Genomic DNA, 7,803 nt, shown 5'->3' with positions numbered 1-7,803 from the left:
GTGTTCCACCTTATACTTGAAATGGGAGGGCTTCCTTACGCTTATTAATTGAACACGGGCCGGCCCATTATATAAAATGCCATTAGGTTTATTCATACTTGCCAGCCCGGTTTTATTGATAATTACGAAAATGCCATTAGGGTTCTAACTCTATATGTTTCCCAAAGCTCGTCACCGTACACAGTTGTCGGCGCCGCGACACAGGACGAAGGGAGAAGGGGAGTAGCAGCGAACGATTGCGGGGACGGAATGAGGGCAAAGGTAAATAATCTGATGGGGTTACGATCTTCTTGAGACTATTATATCCTTGTTCCTTGACTGCTGTAGATCGCATTGATCTCCTCTCTACTCTTTTATTCCGCCTGCATTTCGTGATCGTAAAAATCTTGTTGAGACCTTGTACTGTTGCCAAAATTAAGATTCCTTTCATTTCACTTGGTAACTTTTCTTGGAATACATGACTTCCTTAAAAATGCCATTTTTTTTTTACTCGATGGAAGCTTTAAAATGTTATCTTCCTTCTTTTATATCGACTGTTTCTCTGATGCGAATTATCTCCAGTCTACGTTCATTTCTCGCTTGCATCTCGTGATTGGAAAAGTTTTCTTTTTAATATACGATTAGATTAAGGTGTTCAATTTTACTCTTCTAAAGTTCAAAAGCTCCCGTTTTCTTTCGTAAGTTTAGGATTCCTTTGTGCGTTCTATAGCCCTTGTTTCCTTTTATTGTTTTGTTTTCAAAATAAATCTCGTTCATAGAATTCAAGATGCACATCACATGTTTGTTAAATGTCTAATTGTTGTTTTCTTTCTGTTTTAACTAAAATGAGTAAGATATCGAAGCAATTTGTTTGTGAAAACCTATTCTTTATTCTCTCTCTCTCTCTCTCTCTCTCTCTCTCTCTCTCTCTCTCTCTCTCTCTCTATATATATATATATATATATATATATATATTTCTTTCTTGGATCCGTAACCAATACTTGTTCTCATCTTTGAGCTTGTTCTATCTTTGCCTCAGTGGAAGAAGAAGCGCATGAGGAGGCTCAAGAGGAAGCGCCGAAAGATGAGGCAGAGATCTAAGTAGGGCCGCGATGGTGGTCGTCAAGCTTCATCACCACATTCCCAATATCTGAGATTCTGGTTCAGCTTCCATTCTCCACATATTTCGGATGTGCATTGGTGAAAGTGAACTTTAAGTAGTGTTTTCTAGTCGTTTAACGTTGTAGGAACTAAGTGCTCTGCTTTCGATGTTTTCTTCATGATTTTGTGTTATTTAAACTTTTTGAGATGCTTAACGTTTTGCAGTTTGAATAAATTATCATCAATTTCAGATTAGATACTAAATTTTTAAAAATGAAGTCTAAATTATAAAATTAGTTTAATTTTTGGAAAGAAGGAATAATTTCTAAAAAGAAGATATTGTCATAAAAGTTATGAAATTGCTGTTCTGAAAAGCGTGATGGAATTGTAAAATTAAATAAAGAAAGATCAAATTGCTGTCAACTATACCCAAGTCATAAATCAACTAAATTCTAAAAGGACTAGATTGAAAAATTGTATGCCTAAGTTAGAAATCAAGTAAATGAAACCCAAAAGCCAAAAAAAAAAAAAAAAAGGGTATTAAGATGGAGGACTAACTTCTAAATTTATAAAAAAACAAGGATTGATGAGTTAAGCGTCCCTTGAAGCATGTTCCCCGCCAAAGCAACAAACGGGAAACTTCTGATTGCGCTTGCATTAGGATTTAGGAATGACTAATTAAAGACACTGGGAACCTTCCACTGCCTGCACGCAAAAGGGCCCGTCGCATCGTCTGCGTACAGAATCAATGATAAAATTCGCACTCGACTTTTATTAGCTTGTCAACGTTCTGAAACTGGAGAGATAGCAACAGGTGTTTGACACTTTCTTCTTCACCTTATTCCTTTGTGTATAAACAAGGCAGAGCTCTCGCTCGAGTTGGGTGTCCAATTCTAAGTAACGAGATATGGAAGCGTCTGCAGGAGGAGGGGGGCGAGCTGTAGGCCACCGTGACCTCGAGGCGGAACTCCTGCGGGAAGTGGGGTGGGCCACCATCCTGCTCTCCGCCTCCACCTTCCTCCTCTCGACCCACGACCCTCCTCTGTTTCGCCTCTTCTTGTTGCTGCTCCTCTTCCAAGGTTGCACCTTGCTGTTTGTGTCCTTCTTCACATTTCCGCCGGCGAGGAGAGTGGCGGTTCGCCTCGCGCTGCTGCTTCGCAGGATGCTACCTTGACCGAGATTAGGCCGTCAGAGGATCTACGGGGAGGGGGAGCAAAAAAGTAGTGTGTGCTCTGCTAATTTGTGTGCTTGTTTTGATAGATTAGTATCAATAAATTGCTTTTTCCAGTTGTCTACTCTAATTTTCTTACAATCGAAACCTTTTTGAACGCGGTCAGAGTAGTATTCAATTGGTAAATAAAGGACTAACGTATAAAGCTGAAATAGACGTGAATTAAATTGTAAAATGTCCAGAGAGGTACCGAATTATAAAACGTCAGGACCTCGTTGTTTTTTAACAGACCTTCGGCTCGGCTACAGGCTGTATTTGTCTAATTTATTTACTATTTTCCTTATTGAATTGTTAACTAGTTTGTTTAAATTTTATAAAATCACTTAGATACAAATCGATGATTTAATATACAAATGTTTATATGTTTTGTTAATTACCTAATGTCTCGATTAACTGGATTTATTTTGATAATATGATATAAAGTTATTTTCCATAAATATTATTGTAAGATTATATATATATATATATATATATATATATATATAATCATAAATTAGTGTAATAGTTTTACAAACATAATAAAAATTATAATATGAAATTAAATTTTTACCATGAATCCAGTTGAGTAATATATAGATTTATTATATGATCTATTAAATGATGACGTTTTCCTAAAGAGTAATGAAATATGCCTGTCAATTACTTTCCCGTCTATAAATATATTACCTAAGACATATGTGAGAAAGACATTTATTATCAATGAGTAGTAGTCTTCCTCTTATAGGCACTCATAAATAAGTCATCCTAGATTTTGAAGGAATTCTATCGGATTGGCCACAAACTCGGTGTATTTAACAAAAGCAAAAGTCAAATTAAAGTTAAATTTAAATGTTACTACATAAATATCAACTTACTTTAATAACATTCAATCTCGTAGCCTTAATTTATTTCTCCCTTACTTTTATTTTTATTAGCTTCTTCTTCATCCTCAATTTCATCACCAACTAATATAGCTTTATCTTCTTCTTTTATGTCAAAATCAACCTCTCTAGACTTTATTTCTAAGTTACCCCCTTCACCCTCTTTTATTTTTCTGCTAGTCCTCTTCCTACCTAGGACCAATGCTAGCCAATTAAGTGTATCTTTAGGGGTGGATTTGAGATTATAGTGACTTCTTTCACATCCTCTCCTCATCACGTTGGTTGAAACAAGGTCGGGATGAAGATCTTTGGTAGTGTGGCTAGTTGGATAAGAAAAATCTTCCCTTTCCAATATAACAACTAATTCTCGATTAACTTTTACTAAACTTTCATTATCAAGAATACGCTTTTGGATTTGTTTTTGCTTTTCAATGCAATGAGAACATCCAGTTTTTTCCTCTGAGTCTATGTAAAATTATGAAGCCGATATGTCACCCCATTGTGGTGTAGACTCAAATTTAATAAGGAGGGTGCCAAATAAATATGCTTTCTCAGGGTAGAGAAAATATCAATAATAATCTATAAAATCAATAACAGTACATAATTAATTTAAACCCTTTAATTATATAAGATGAATTTAGCATGAGTTGAAATACACATAATAGTTACTTGGCTAGGTAAGACTCCTACTAACTTAGCCTTTATTTAAATTCTATGAGAATAAGTAGGTCTCCACTTACTTATCCTTAATGTTACGATGTTGTTTTCCATTTGAATAGGAACATGCGCAAAAAAAAATTAAGCCTATGTCATAATTCAATAATTAAATACTACTAAATATTTATGAAATAAATTAACTAACTAATAAAAACTTATAGTAAGTAGACTAGCAAATCCCTTCATATAAAACAGTGAGAGGATAGACCTAGGAGTCTTCAATACAAAAGTGTTCTCAAATATTGAGAGTTGAGGAGTCATATAATTATATATTATCTTAACCAAATTATAACTTATTAGGATGTCGAAATCATCGACAATATCTATAATCCTTAAAGGTAGTTTATACGTACTAGAAGCAAATAAAACAGAAGAAAAAAGATACAAAATATAAAATCTACAAAATAGCAAATAATGCACTAGAAGAAACATTGAAATACATATGGATATGTTTGCCTCTATTTGGGGTTCTAAGCAATAATATTATATCTTTGGTTGTGAAGGACACAACCACGTTAGAGAATTTGAATGTCTCTTCTTCTAAATCTCAATTCTTAAATATGTCAAATTTCTAGTATATTGAGGAATAATGCAAATGGGCTACTTCTTATAACACTAATATGTTTTTCGTGGAGTATAACTCCTAACTGACCCTTTGTCTTTCTCTTTGTTGAAATTTTAGAACAAAAATCTATAAAATGTCCAACCTTATTCGTCTAATGTAACTTGTCCTCCAAAGTTGATAATTGAATCTCACCTGCTAAAATGTAATTCTTTTACTTTTCTGCCATCTAACAAAACAACAATCAAGTTTTGTAAAATTCAATAAAATATCTTTAGTAAAATAAAGTTAAATTAAATTTAGTCACTAATTCTATACAACGAAAACATAAATAACAATTATGGAATTAGAATGAATACAAACATAAATAACATATAATCTAAAAAAATATTAAATTTATTGATAAGTTAAACTAAGTTGATGAACTAAGAAAAATAATACGATGAGATATATGCACAAGGGGTAGGTTAGAGATGGCATAACCTACTTAGATTAAGAGATCCTTAACAAATTTTAGGTAGGAAGTATGATATAGAATAAATCAAAATGTGCTTTGTACCAAAGGTAAATAGTATTAATAATTCATCTTGATAGTATTAACCTATTTAGATTAAGTATATTTTAGGCAATTCATCTTGATAGTGTTGGTGTGGTTTTCACTAACGGTCTAACTCAAGTTTTGATGAATAACAAGTAAGCTAAGCTAGGTTCTGTTGTAATCTAACCACATGATTAAGTGTGCAGTACGAATTCTAGATAGGTCGACGGATCGATCGGATATTTGGCAGGAAACCCAGCTAGGTCAACGGGCCTACCGGATAGCCGGTACGCAGTCTAGATAAGTCGACAGGCTGATCGGATATCTGGCAAGAAATTCAGCTAAGTCGACGAGTCGACCGGATAGCTGATACGAAGTCCAGATAGGTCAACAGGCTGACCGGATATCTGGTGAGAAGTCCAACTATGACAACGGGCCGACCGGATAGCTGGCATAAAGTCTAGGCAAGTCGACGGTCTGACCGGATGTATAGCAAGATGGTCAGTTAAGATAAGTCACTGGAGAAGAGTGACCAAATGAGGGCACACCCCGATTGAAGGGACAGTAGGTTGGTCCAATTTAGGTCCATTTGGGATCCCTAAACTGATGCCTTGATTAGTTCCTAGTCCTGGGAGGACAGGAACTAATTATTACACCTTTTATTCATTATTATTGTCCTAATAGTTGTTTTGCAGGGTATTTTGAACTAACATTGTTTTGCAAGGCAAAAAGAAGAAAATTATCTTCGGATGAACAGTGTCTGAAGGCGCCTTCAACGAAGATAGAAGGCGCCTTCGTACTATTCATCGAAGGCGCCTTCCATGGTTATGGAAGGCGCCTTCCGCAGGATGAATTTTTAACTTCGCAATGGATAAGTGACGAATAGTTCGGGATCGAACTTGCCTCATTGGAGGCGCCTTCCATGCCTTATTTAAGGCAGTCTCGAGAAGCCTTCAGAATAACACCGATATACGAGCTACTACACGTTCATTTGAGCTTACGACTGCTCCAGGCTTCTACTATGACTCTGCTGCACAACTACTGCACCCGACGATGCCTTCCATCTGAAGGCGCTGGAATTCTGTTCTGTTTAAATTTTCCTGTACAAAAAAATTGTACAAGATTAGAACTTTTCCTAGCAACCCGCATGTTTGATCAAACATGTGTTTGTTCAATCAAGCAAGTTCTTGGATGGACAAAGCACACCTTGATCGAAGTACAAGATCGCTGGCCTTTTGTGTTGGTATTCAAAATTGATACAAAGAAAATCAAACTAATTACGCAGCAGAATTAAAAAACTAGTTGTATCTTTTCTTTGTAGCTAAAGACTTCTTGATCTTCTGTCGTATTCCTCTCCTCTTCTTGGACGTCGTGTGGGTGACGATCTACTAAGACAACACTACTCTCCTTCTCTTCTCGGTTTTCAAACCGCTGGCTACAAAAGGAGGCTCTAGGATGGGGCACCTTATAATCTTTTTCCTTCTTCTTTCCTCTTCTTCCTCTTCTCCAAGCCACCGCCCACTAAGGAGGATAAGCAAGAGCCGTCGGCCCCTAGCAAGGAAGGGGTGTCGGCCCTAGCAAGGAGAGATGAAGGGGGGCGCCGACCCTTAGGAAGGTGGAGGAGGCTTGTGTTGGATCGAAGAGTTTCACTAGAGGAGAGGTGAATAGCGATTAAAAAATTCGAGTGAGTAAATACGCAGCGGAAAAAGTAAAACAAAAAGAATGACACAAGTAATTTTTTACTTGGTTCGGAGCCTGTGTCGACTCCTACTCCAAGGCCCGCACACAAGGGTGTTTTCGATGGGCAATCACTAATAATTCGAAATATGGATTACAAAAGAAGTACAGGAATTATTAGAAAATAAAAGACCCGACAATAAAAAATAATACAAACAAATTAGTAATTTGTCGGAGAGCTTTCGCAGCGTCGCAGGAGCACAGAAGAGCAGATCGTGAGTTGTGTTTCTGACTCCAGCCTTGACCCTCCTTATATAGGAGGGTCGTGGCGCCTGGAACCTTCAAGGCGCCTGGAACCTTCAAGGCGCCCTAGATGTGACTTAGTCGAGCCAATCAGCGAGCTCCACTTGATGAGGCGATGTTGGGATAAAATTTTACCTCCGGGCGCCCGGATCACTCCCGGGCGCCCGGACCCCTCCCGGGCGCCCGGACCCTCATTTTCCAGCAGATTCCTTCCTGCAAGAAAACATAAGTCCGGAGGCAAATATAAGATATATATCATGCAAAATAGAGTATTAGCACAGTTAAAAATCAAACAGAATAGTAATTAGATTCCGTCTCCTCGAGATCGGAATCTAGTCAAGATCTCGACTTAGAGTTCCGAAATGGTTCTAAGTCAGATCGGCGCCTAAGTTCCCTTCCTGGGAATGCGTCCTCACAGTCACTCCCCTCCAGTGACTTACCTTCACTTACCTGCTAGACGTTCGGTCAGCCCTTCGACTCGTCTGGACTTCGTGTCAGCTATCCGGTCAGCCCCGTCGACCTAGCTGAACTTCCTGTTAGGGGATCAGTGGCCAGCTTGAAGGGGGGTTGGATAGACGGCACCCCAAAATCGATCGCTTTCTACGTATTTGTTAGTTGAGCAGCGGAATACAAATAATACAAACACAAATACGAAAGCTAAATACAAATACAAAGAACAAGAAAGAGCAAGCAAACCAACACACGCCGATTTACGTGGTTCGGAGATAAAGCTCATACTCCACGGCTGTCCGTAAGGTGGACGATCTCTATCCGTCGGTGGATTACTCCCCGGAAGACCTCCGGCTAACTCACGTAGCTCCTTGTGGGTGGAGAA

The 7,803-nt window shown here is 37.8% G+C and overlaps 1 long non-coding RNA gene across 1 annotated transcript; it reads left to right on the top strand.

Moving 5' to 3' along the window:
* Positions 1-56: 56 nt before the first annotated feature.
* Positions 57-1,335, top strand: LOC121994308. Its single transcript, XR_006115675.1, has 2 exons — positions 57-261; positions 1,019-1,335. It is a non-coding gene; the product is annotated as an uncharacterized LOC121994308 (long non-coding RNA).
* Positions 1,336-7,803: the final 6,468 nt, after the last annotated feature.

The sequence above is a fragment of the Zingiber officinale genome, chromosome 6A (assembly GCF_018446385.1).
Source record: "Zingiber officinale cultivar Zhangliang chromosome 6A, Zo_v1.1, whole genome shotgun sequence".
Classification (NCBI taxonomy): Eukaryota; Viridiplantae; Streptophyta; class Magnoliopsida; order Zingiberales; family Zingiberaceae; genus Zingiber; species Zingiber officinale.
This window is presented reverse-complemented; position numbering and strand designations above follow the sequence as displayed.